Below are 12,716 nucleotides of genomic sequence, written 5' to 3'. Positions count from 1 at the left end.
ATAGTTGTCAAGTTGGTTTCCATATAACACCCAGTGCTCNCTAATCCTCCTATATGTGCAAACATATGGTAGCTGTCCTTCTCTGCCTGACTTATTTCGCCCAGCATAACACCTCAGATTCCATCCATGTGCTACACATGGCCAGATTTCATTCTTTCTCATTGCCATGTATATAGTCTTCTGATTTGTTCATTTTAGCACCTCTGACTGGCATGAGGTGGTGCCTCAGTGTGGTTTTGATTTGTATTTCCCTCATGATGAGTGACGTTGAGCATCATTTCATGTGTCTGTTGGCCATCTGGATGTCCTCTTTGGAGAAGTGTCTGCTCATGTCTTCTGCCCATTTCTTCACTGGAGTATTTGTTTTTCATATGTGGAGTTTGGTGAGTTCTTCATAGATTTTGGATACTAGCCTGATATGTCATTTGCAATTATCTTTTCCCATTATGTCGGTTGCCTTTTAGTTATGNTCACTGGAGTATTTGTTTTTCATATGTGGAGTTTGGTGAGTTCTTCATAGATTTTGGATACTAGCCTGATATGTCATTTGCAATTATCTTTTCCCATTATGTCAGTTGCCTTTTAGTTACATTGATTGTTTCCTTTGTAGTGTAGATGCTGTTTACCTTGATGGGATCCCAAAAGTTCATTTTTGCTTTTAATTCCCTTGCCCTTGGAGATGTGTTGAGTAAGAAATTGCTGTGGCTGAGGTCAAAAACGTTGTTGCCTGCTTTCTCCTCTAGGGTTTTGATGGTTTCCTGTCTCACATTTACGTCTTTCATCCATTTTGAGTCTATTTTTGTGTATGGTGAAAGAAAGTGGTCTAGTTTCATTCTTCTGCTGTCCAGTTCTCCCAGCACCATCTGTTAAAGAGGCTGTCTTTTTTCCATTGGATACTCTTTTCTGCTTTGTCAAAGATTAGTTGGCCATACATTTGTGGGTCCAATTCTGAGTTCTCTACTCTATTCCATTGGATGTGTGTCTGTTTTTGTGCCAACCACATTCATTCTTTAGTAGGGTGGTGCTTAATCTCCAGGTAGTTATTGTCTTTCCGAATTATTTTTTGTAGTTGATTTCAAGTTTCATAGCGTTGTGTCTGAAAATATGCATGGTATGATTTCAGTCTTTTTGTAGTTGTCGAGGGCTGAATCGTAATCCAGTATGTGATCTGTTCTGGAGAATGTTCCATGGGCACTTAAGAAGAATGGATATTTTGCTGCTTTCAGATGAAATGTTCTGAATATATCTGTTAAGTCCATCCAGTCCAGTATGTCACTTAAAACCTTTGTTTCCTTTTTGATTTTCTACTTAGAGGACTTGTCCATTGCTGTAAGTGGGGTGTTAAATTTCCCTATTATTACTGTATTACTATCAAAGAGTTTATTTATGTTTGAGATAAATTGAGTTATATTTTTGGGTGCTTTCAAGTTGGAGACATAAAGATTTACAGTTGTTAGATCTTCATGGATAGACCCCTTATGATATAATGCCCTTCTTTATCTCGTGTTACAGTCTTTGTTTTAAAATCTAGTTCATCTGATATAAGCATGGCTACTCTGCTTTCTTTTGATGTCTGTTAGCCTGATAGATTGTTTTCTATCCCCTTGCTTTCAATCTGAAGGTGTCTTTAGGTCTGAAATGAATCCGTTGTCAGATGGTTATAGCTGAATTTTGTTTTCTTACTCATTCTGATACCTTATGTTTCTGATTGGGGCATTTAGTCCACTGACATTTAGAGTGATTATTTAAAGATATGAATTTAGTATCATTGTGTTGCCTATAGAGTTGGTGTTTCTGGTGATGTTCTCTGGTGCTTTCTAGTCTTTGTTGCTTTTGGTCTTTGAACATATCCTGCTACTCCTTTGTGGCCTGTGAGGTTTCTGTGGACTGATCTGCTATGAATCTGATCTGTCTTTTCTTGTAGGTTAAGGACTTTTTTTCCCCTTGCTTGTTTCATAAATCTTCCCTTTCCTGTGTATTTTGTGAATTTGACTATGATATGCCTGGGTGATGGTTGGCTTTTGTTGACTCTAAGGGGAGTTCTTGGATTTTAATGTCTGTGTCCTTCCCCAGATTAGGAAAGTTTTCAGCTATAATTTAGTCACATAAACCTTCTGCCCACTTTTCTCTTTCTTCATCCTCTGCGACGCCTATTTTATGCATGTTATTCCTCTTTAACAACTTTTCTTGATATTTATTTTTGAGAGAGAGAGAGACAAAGAATGAGTAGAGGAGGGGCAGAGAGAGAGGGAGACACAAAATCTGAAGCAGGCTCCAGGTTCCAAGCTGTTTGCACAGAGCCTGATGAGGCACTTGCACCCATGAACTGTGAGATCGTGACCTGAGCCAAAGTTGAATGCTTAACTGACTGAGCCACTCAGGCACCCCAGTGTTACTCCACTTTACTAAGTCTCTGGGTTCTCTAAGTTTTGCATCATGATCTTTTGCCTTTGTTTCCCTCCTTTTCTGTTTCATTGTTTTCCATAATTTTTCTTCTATATCACTGTTTCACTGCTCTGCTTCACCCATCCTTGCCGTCGTGACATACGTTTGAGGTTGTATCTCAGTCATAGTATTTTTAATTTTGGCATGACTTGATTTTAGTTCCTTTATCTCTACAGAAAGGGATGCTATGCTTTTTTTCAACTCCAGCTAGTATGCTTATAATCATGGTTTTAAGTTCTAGTTTGGACATCTTACTTATATCTGTGCTGATTAAATCCCTGGCCATTATTTCTTCCTCTTCTTTTTTGGGGGGTGAATTTCTCCATCTTGTCATCTTGGAGGAGGAGAAAAAATAAAATTAAAAACAGAAACTAAAAAATTAAAACTAAACAAATCAAATTCAAGTAAAGTAAGCTAGATGCTAGGTTTGTTTTGGTTTGCTTGTTGAGAGAAACTTGATACAAAAGAGAGAAAAGAGAAAGAAAAAAATTAAAAATTTTAAACATTAAAAAATTTAACTAAATAGAGCAAAATAAAATTAAGAAAATAAAATAGAATAAAAAATTTAAAAAATTGCTCTTTGTGTATCTCAGTAAAAAAGAAGAAAGAAAACAACATAAGCAAAACAGAAGCAAAAGCAAAATAAACAAACAGAATGCAACCCCAAATGAAGTTACACCCAGTTTCCCCTAGAACTGAAACTTTGCAGAACACTGTATTCTGTAGGCTAAGCTGATGGGAAGGGTTTGTGCTGATCTTCTGGGGGATGTGCCTGGAGGGTGCAGTTTGGCAGGTCTTTGTGTAGCGGTTCCATTCTCTACTTGGTGGTGCTGCCTAGCTCACTGGGGTCTATCTGTGTGCATGCATGCTAGAGGTGAAAATGGCTCTCTAGTCTGTGATGCGAAATTTTGTGCTCTCACACACATTTGATCAAGCACCCCTCCTTGGTCTCAGGCTTTCTTTCATTCTCCATCTCCATCTTGTGTGTCTAAGCTGTCTGCCTGCCACACAGTGCCTCCCTACAGAGTTTTATCTTAGATGGGACAGTGTCCCCTGGGACTTGGACCCGTGCCTCTCCAGTGGAGGGTGTCCATGAGCAATGGGTGGGTGCCATTTTTCCTCCCAGAAAACATTTATGCAAAGTGCAGCAGCAGATTTTCAGAGATTATGGCAAATCGCAACACACAGCCAGTGCCATATTTTGCCACGCTCTGGCATCTTTGTCCCTGTACCAGCAAATATGGCTGCTCTTTGGGATCTGCTGGGACTTTTGCCAGCAGGGAGTCTGCACGGCCTTTACCAATACACTCCAAGCAGGGAAATTGTCTCTCCCTGTATGCACACAGGCCCCTCAGACCACACTGCCTGCTTCTGGGGATTCGTCCTACTTCCTCACCTGGCCATTACCAGGCACTGAGCTCCAATCCTTCAGAGTCTGCACTCTACTTTTCATAGAATCCTGGCAGTATTGAAATCCTCTCCTTTCTCCTCCTTAGTGGTTTCAGGGAACAGATTTCTGTGAGTATTTTCACTTTTCCCTTTCTCCAGTTACTTTCGAGGGGAGCACTTTTCCTGCATGATCCTGATACACCGCACTCTGCCCCTTGTTCTTTCTCTCTCTCTTTTCTCTGTGAAAACAGCTCCCTACTCTCCATGACTCCGTGGCTTTTCTTTCCTCCAAGTCATCTCTCTGCACCACATACCTGCCAAGTTCTCTGGCTCAATTTATGCAGATCGTTGCATTAATCCTCAGATCAATTTGCTAGGTGTTCAACACGATTTTATGCTGATTGAGCTGCATTTCAGACATGTGACAAGCTCAGAGTCCCCATACTACTGTGCCATCTTAACTCCTTGTCTTATGAATCAATTTTATTTATTTCTAGGTAAAGTTAAACATATAAACAACAGCATACTCTGTGGTACTTTCTGTTTCATTTTCTACTATAGCATCTGGAAAAAATGTAAGGAAATACCACTTTTGCATCTCAGGGTAGCCAAAACTTGTATGCCAAGGTCCTTCTTTATGGTTTTTGTGTTGACCAAGAGCTAAAGTTGCCAGTTCCTCAAAAAATAATCTTCACTTATGCTTTTGTTATTGGAAAAGCTGAGGATGTGGAAAACAAAAGGAGACCACTCTTCAGAGAGAAACATTTTCCTTGTAGTTTTCCTTGATACTAGAATTTTTTTTTTTCCTGTGGGGCTTGTGAGTCATGTGGCAGATCATGAACTATAGTGAGATTGTTGGCACAGTCTGAGGATTGCCAAGGGCTGTGATTTGGAAGGTCAATGAAGAATTCCCAGGTGACAGATGGGCAAGGACAATGAGGAGCTCTGAGGTTTCTAGTAAGTGACCATGAGAAACTAGGCAGCGAGCATGTCAGTGGTGTCCAGTTTGGAATGAACATAGATACCTCTCCCCATATGTTCTAAGTTTAGTTAAATATTTGAGATTCTTTCAAAAAGACTGAGGAGAGGAAGCTTCTCTCCCAAACCACATCTAACTTAGAATTTTTTGACAGACAAGTAGATGAGGTCTGGAGCAGATTTATCTGTTCTAGAAAGACAAAGAAGACCAATACAGTCTTAATGTTCCTCTTAGCTTGACTAAACTTTAGACAGTTTTAGTCAAGACTGTTATTCTCTGATTTCCCTTTTCTTAGAATATTTATGTTAGAAATCTTTCCATTGTAAATTCTTTCTCTGCCTTTGAAATGTAAATTTTCTTCAATCCACTAATGTCTTTATCCAACTTGAGAGCCAGCTCTTTGAAATGTAATCATCAAAAACATAAGGGGCTCCTACCTCTAAGTCGCTATGTGATGGTAGGAATCTAACTTTGATACGCACCAATTAGAAAATACAGAAGGCCTGATTACAGTGTCCAACCTCCCTCCTCAAGCTGGCCCCAGAATTTAAAATAGTTCCTGCCTTTTGTTTCACAGGAGTTGAGTTCAATTTTTCTTCCCTATTATAAATCTTGACCCTGTTGCAATAGTCTTGAATAAAGTTTTTCTTGCTATTTTAGTAAGCATCGGTTGCAATTTTTGTCCTTAACAAAGAAATGAGACATTATNGTTTTGAGAAGGAGATATGAAAGATTATTTCATTCTTTAAATTTGGAACAACAAGGCCTCTGTTCCAGGCTTCCCTTGCCTGAGGTAAATTAACTATTATCAGTATTTCAGTTATGGGAGAAATAATTATACTCCCAAAGTGTTTTTTTTTTTGTATTATTAAGTGAGATCCAAATAAGAAGGCATTATAACATTTATACATGTAATATGTAGAAATATCAACCAATGGTAGTAGCCCTAATAATATTATTTGAATATACGTGCAAAAATCAGGAGTGAGAAGAGTCTGCATCAGAAATGGGCAGTTGATCTTGGTCACCTTGGCAAGTTCCAGCCTCTCTGAGAACATCCTTCTCTTACATAGGTCTCACATGGTTGTGGTTGTTCTTTTGGAACAATAATCAAGTATAATTATATATGTGAGAAGCAAGTTTGCAGAGGAATGACTTTATTATCATTACAATTCTCTACCATTTTTCTCCTTACTAGAACTCGATTTTAAAAATGGGAGAGGACAATAAAATAGAAAAATTTCCAGGAAAACTACCTGAAAAAAGGGAGGTAAATTGATAAATGCTTTATAGTAGATATAGTCAGATAAAGAGAAAATAAGAAATTGAGGTTTTTTGCCAATATAAAAAAGTGAATGAAATATTTCTTACAAGAAAATATTAAATTCTCTAAAATGTTTCAGGAAATTAAAAATACATGAATAGGCCAATATATATGGTATAAAAATGAAAGAAATTTATATAGGGGAATTTCTGTCAAATATTTAAGGGATAAATAATCCACAAGCTATTTAAGCTGTTCCAGGGTGGAAAAAAAGGTAACTGTCTTGAATTTCACCAAAGTCTCCTATCAATTAATTTTACCAGAGTTTAATATTCACTTTTAACAAAAATAACTTCTTCCCTATTTCCCCACAACAAAGAAAATCACCGATCCCTTTTTAAAATATACTTTGTAAAAAAACATCCTTAATAAAATGTTAGCAAGCTGAAGTCCTCCATAAATTAATTCAGTCACATCTTAACTGCAACAACAGAATCCACTGTGACTTGCACAGAAATGAAGTTTCTAAATGTAGCTTAAAGAAATCATGGGAGCAGAGGCTCTGCAGGCTGGGGCTGGTGCCTTTGCCCAGCGGCCAGGTGGCTCCGGGGAAGATTTCCGGGTCTTGCTGCCGGGCTTGTGTTTCATGGCTGCGCTATTGATACGGATGGAGCAGGAGTCTGGCCAGTGCTGCTTTTGAATTGGCCTTCCCAGCAACCGTCCTTTCCACACTGGAGCTTATGCAGTACTTGCTTCTCAATGGCGTTTGTGAATTTGGCTGAACCTGGTTATGTATTGGGACTTCTCCTTGCAGGGGAGGCTGAAGAAGCTTTTCTGTCTTGTAACTTGGGATTCACAGTTTGAAAAATGTGTAAACTTCTGCAAACAGAAGAACGTTATGTAAAAGCTGGTTACTTTATGAACCAGGTAATGTAAAGCCCATTAACTCCAGGACAATTCAACATTAGGAAAATAGGACAAAAATTAGTCATGTTAAAAATTCACGTGAGACGGGTTGCCTGCGTGGCTCAGTGTCTGACTCTTGATTTTTGCTCAGGTCATGATCTCACAGTTTGTGGGATGAAGCCTATGTCAGGCTCTGTGCTATGAGCGTGGAGGCTGCTTGGGATGCTCTCTCTCCCTCTCTTTCTGCTCCTCCCTCCCTCCCTCTCCCTCTCTCTCTCAAAATAAATAAATAAACAAAAATTTTGCATGAGAAAAATAATTATCTCAATAGATGGTGAAAACATTGAATTATATTCAGTATCAATTCTGGATGAAAAGTCTCAGTAGGTTAGGAAGAGAGTTTTTTTTTTTTTTTGATATGGTAAGGAATATTTAACTTAAAATGAGAGATAAAAAAATACTATATAGTGAAACATAAAATGTATTATTTTTATCACCACTGTCATTTCATTGCATTTGAGAAATTCAAATCAATGCTATAAGAACTATGACTAACAGTGGATCCAGAAGAAAAAAGTATTGGTAATTGCACCTCTCTTTTTCTTTGAAAAGGCAAGAAAATCAACTGAAACTAACAAAGAGACAAAGGGATTGCTTCATAAGATGAAATAGCAGTAGATACGTCCTCAGTTTATAAGCAATATGTGAGAAATACTGTGGGTTAAAATACATTAAAAATTTTAAATGACTAAGAATAATCTTTAAGCTACAAATCTTCACTGAGGAGAATAAAAGATTTCAGTAAGTGGAGATGCATCACATTTACTTAGATAAGGAGACTTAATTTTATTCCATTATCAATTCTAATCAAGTTCTTTCTGTTAATATAAGACAGGCTAAGTTTTGGAAACTGGCTGAAAAATTATAAACTTCACTTGAATGAATTAAGTTTCTGTGCTGTTCTACATTTGGAATTGACACATTGCTACTAGGAATTTACAGTTTACTTTTATTTTTTATATGTCGCTATTTTTCTCAAATTCTCAAGTCCTACCAGAATTTCATGCTGGAGAGATGGCATAGCTATTTGTACATTAAAAAAAACAAAATAACTTGGATAAAGAAAATGTAAAAGAAACCCTACCTTTTCAGATACTGTCACTATTTGGAAGAAGAATTTAGAATATCTCTTTAGCCACTCTAGCCATCATAGGTACTACACAGTAGAGTTTAAATGAGCTCATCGAAATATGAAATAGCATTGTATATGTAAGTAGACATGCAAGTCTTCCTTCACATCCTCCAAATGTGAGTTCTCTTCATGCTCTGTGATTCCTGAAATTTAGTTTTTGGAATGGTCTGGTAGATTGCAACTGTTAAAAATATATCAGATATTATCTGAACTTGTACATCATCAAGGACTGTATTAGGCATTATACGAAATGAGTACCAAGGATAACAATAACAAAGTCATGGGCATGTCTAAAGGAGCTTATCCATGCAAAAAGCTTTCCTCATTTTTAGGATGAATTTGACATAGGTTTAGTATAAACATAATCAGAGATTAGAGTCTGATCAGATATTTTAATTTTATAGTTACAGTAATTTTTTAAGTGATGGATGATGTTGAGATTCTATGTGTATTATAATATTCATGTAAGAAATCACTACACTACTCTCCTTAAAAATGGTTCAATTATACACACATTGTTTTAAAATGGTCTATAAGGGGTCCCTGGGTTTCTCAGTCAGTTGAGCCTCTGACTCTTGATTTTGGCTCAACAGTCAAATGATCGCAGTCTTGGGAGATTGGGCCCTGTTTTGGGCCCCATGCTGGGCATGGAGATTGCCTGAGATTCTCTCTCTCTCTCTCTCTCTCCTTCTGTCTCTGTCTCTGTGTCTCTCTCCCCCTGTCCCTCTCCCCTGCTTGCATTCTTTCTCTCTATGATAAAAAAATAATGTGATTTATAAAGAAAAAATGAATATATATATATGTATGTATATGAATACATATATATGTATATGTATATATATGTATATGTATATATATGTATATACACACACACACTCACAATAGCTAGTCACTGTCTTTTCCAAATCTGAGGCTTACTTCATTGGCACATCTAACCTCAGTCTACTTAATACGATTTTTTTTCAGTCTTCCTGTTTATGTAGTTTTCGTTCCTTAGCTAAGATTAGGTAAAGTAAAATCTGTAGCATTCTAAACATTTTAACTTGTATATAAACAGGAAGATTCAAAGGAGGTTAGCTGCAACAAGGGTTAGACCTACTAATGAATTAGAGTCTTAGATTGTAAAAGAAGACCTCATTGGATTTTGCATATTTGTCAGAAAAATCCTGTGGTTTTATTTTTCTCAGCTTTTTTTTTCTTGTGACTGTGCCAGGAAATAAAAACTGAACAACTACATTGTTAAAAAACATCCTTTTAAAGAACAGGTGGAGAGGAGAATTCGAATGCATGTCTCCAGAGACAAGTGAGAAGTCCAGGAGCTAAAACTGAACTTTCACCCTGCTAAAGCAAACAACTATAAAAAGATTGCCTGCAGGGGCAGCGATAAAGACAAATTCACAAGGTTGGTTAGTTACAGTGAGCTCTGTTACTTTAGTTTCCTAGTTTTTAAAGTTTGAGAACGTTTTAAATGTAAGGCTGTAGTGATAGTAAATTGGCTAGCATGGATGTGGTTAATTACTCTTGTATGTAGGGAACATCAAAATTGGTATACTGATTTAAGGTAGTTGGTTCTTTGTGGGGGATTATTACAAAATTTATTTGTGATAGGTATAATGACTTTTCTAGGTATTATTTACTTTGATAAAATGAACAGCATTCTGGTACTTAATTTCAGTATTATTGGAATAAAATCAGAGGTAGTGAATGTGCCTATATAACAAATATTTTCTCAATGAAGTGCTCATTAGTTAAACTCGACATTTTACCTGTGACCCTGGTGCCAGAGGCTATTATTTTATCCTAGTAAGGTAGCTTTGTATGTGTTTCTCATGAAGTTATGGAAGGAGTTATATCACCCTTCTTATCCCGGGGACCCTTCCTAATGCTTTCCCTAAACACACTCCTCATACTCAGTTCCACTCAACTGGAGAATTTACTCACTGTAACTAACCAACCTTGTGAATTTCTCTGTCTTTATTGCTGCCCCTGCAGGCAATGTGTAGGGGAGATCCTGTGAGTTCCTATGGACAACTGGATTGTCTAGCTCTCTGTAACCTGTGTTCAATTCAGGTTGTGGGAGTTCTATTTATTTCCTGCTTTTCTCCCTCTCGTCCTATTTCATGCACACCTTCTTCTAGCTACGTAAGCATAGCTTGAGTTGATTTTCTCCAACAGGAGTAGGTATAGTGTCTGCAATGATAGCAGCCCCAAGACTAAATAGGTTGCCACTCTCTCTCACTGTCTGCATTCCAGTGTAAAAGTGACAGCTAAAACTGTATGCATTGAGTCTAAAACAGAAATGGATTCCCCGTCCTTTTATATTCTTGAGCAGAGATGTGAATTACTCTTTTTAAGGGTTTTGGTTCACATGGACACAGGATTCACTTGTGTCTGCTGGACAACACCTACAACATGATTCACTATCTTTCATTTTCCTTTTCAGGCGGATATATATTATCTTCCTGATGACTTGGTTTTATAGCCAAAACAAAACAAAAACACCGTCAGCAACCTTCAACCATTCCATATGTTTTTTTTTTTTAAATCATTTCATAAGTGTTGAAATATTACCCTTGACATGTGGGAGATTTTACACTGGGATGCCTGTAAATCCCAGAGTTTTACTTAATTGATCTGCTATTGTCTTTTAGACAGTGATACATAGCAAAACTTTCATTGCCCTTGAAACTTGGCTCTTGAGCTGTAATATGAAACAAACAGCTGGGCTTACAATGGGGAGCTGAAGGCATTTTCATGAATGAAGTAATTGAAAATATATGATCTCATTTCATACGTTTATGGTAATGTACTGAGTCTGTACAGTGAATATACTAGGATGGCTAGAAGCCTTTCAGACAGAGTCATGGATCACTGAATGTTGAAATTGGTTCATTCTTGCACATAGAATAAGCGTGTGTGTTAAATTCAAAAGTATATAAAACTGAATTAAGATTCTGAATCAGGTCAGAAATACTGGGAGCCATTAAAAATGTTCTTTTTAATTGCCTATAGGAAGGATAAAAATGCACAAAGGAAACAGTTATGAGACATGAAGGATTTCAAGAGGAGACAAATACCTCATTCAGTGCTCTGCCTGTTGCTGCAATGGGAGATCAAGATTTTTCATCTGCTCTTTCTGTCATTTCTAAGTCAGGAAGAGGAGACGAGTGACAGTGACCTGGGTCAAGGACAAAATGAATTCCTTAGAGTCATTATAGGAAAACAGCACTGGGCATAAGCATTTTAATGTAAAAATGGAGAAGGTTAAAAGTGCAAGTGTTTATACATGACTTGTTAATTAGACTTTATCTTTTTAGAGTTAAGGCTTCTCTCTTGTGATGAACTCTCATTTTGGATTCATTTTCTGTTTTTGTCTCATGAAGCTAAGAAGAACTCTGGGACTTGCTTCTGTTTGGAAGTGGACAAGTTGCCCCACTTACCCCCTACCCCTCTACCCAGTGAGCCCAGGGAAAACCCAGCAGAAAGACCTGCACTGAATTGTTTTGACTATTGTTCATGGCCTGAAGGAAAAAAAATGCCTTCTTTCCTTAACATGCTTTCGCTTACATTGATCTCTTTTGGATTCTTCTCATTCTAAGTGTTACAATCTAGCGGACCTAGGTCAGGGTGTGTGCTGAGGAAAATGGGGCAGAGTGAGTTACTCCACCTCTTCCTAGACTGGAGCACATAGAAGTGGGTGGACTTAGCCCTGTCTTCAGCCTAAAGGAATGTTTTGCTTCTAGTCTAACAACCTTGGCACAGCTAGGAGTTTTACATATTTTTGGATCAAATTCTCTGCTTTAGATTTTGGGTGTCCTTATCTTTTCTCTGTATCTGTGTATGTGCATGCATGTGCGCGTGCGCGCGCACACACACACGAAGGATATGGGAAACTCATTTTGGTGGGAGATCTGGCTTTCACAGTCACCTCGTCGTAGTGCCTGTGATTGGGAGTGCGGCCATCTCTCTCCATCTTGGATGTACTATTAAAATCATGTAACTCTCTCTCATAGAAATTTGTCTGTGGCACTTACCACATAATTGTTTTATTCTTGCACATATTCAAGCTCTGCCTTCTTTATTAGGCTCAAAGCTGTGTGAGAACTGAATCTACATCTGATTCATCTTTAATTCCCACCGGTGCTTACACATAAAAGCAACTCAAACGTTTGTTGATTAATACATGCTTCCTATAGCAACATTTAAACAAGCCCTGAGGGACCCTTTATGATAAATTAACAACTGGTTCTTTGAGTAACTTTGAACATCTGTAGAGTTAGAGGTGAGATGTCTCAGTAGTACCAGCATTTTTCTAAAGTATTTTATAATAGAAAATTAGACACCTGCAAAAGAAGAAAGAAGAGGAAGCCTGGTGATGAGCCTGATTTATTCATCAGTGAGCTTCAATAATTATCCAGATGTGAGCAATCATTTGTCATCTATACCCCTGTTCAGTCTCCCCAAATGTAGTCAGATTATTTGGAAAAATCCCAAGCCATTATTTCATTTCAACTACAGATATTTTATAATACTATATTTAT

At 37.6% G+C, this 12,716-nt stretch overlaps 1 long non-coding RNA gene across 1 annotated transcript in view; it reads left to right on the top strand.

Moving 5' to 3' along the window:
- Window positions 1-11,432, top strand: part of LOC144226254 (uncharacterized) — a 90,446-nt gene extending 79,014 nt beyond the window's left edge. The window contains exon 3 of the long non-coding RNA XR_013333568.1: window positions 11,188-11,432. This is a non-coding gene — a long non-coding RNA (uncharacterized LOC144226254). The remainder of the gene's footprint in view (window positions 1-11,187) is intronic.
- The last annotated feature ends 1,284 nt before the right edge of the window (window positions 11,433-12,716 follow it).

Source organism: Crocuta crocuta, unplaced genomic scaffold (genome assembly GCF_008692635.1).
Source record: "Crocuta crocuta isolate KB4526 unplaced genomic scaffold, BGI_CrCroc_1.0 scaffold62, whole genome shotgun sequence".
In the NCBI taxonomy this organism is placed as follows: Eukaryota; Metazoa; Chordata; class Mammalia; order Carnivora; family Hyaenidae; genus Crocuta; species Crocuta crocuta.
Note: the sequence above shows the minus strand (reverse complement) of the source record. Positions and strands in the feature narration are given on the sequence as shown.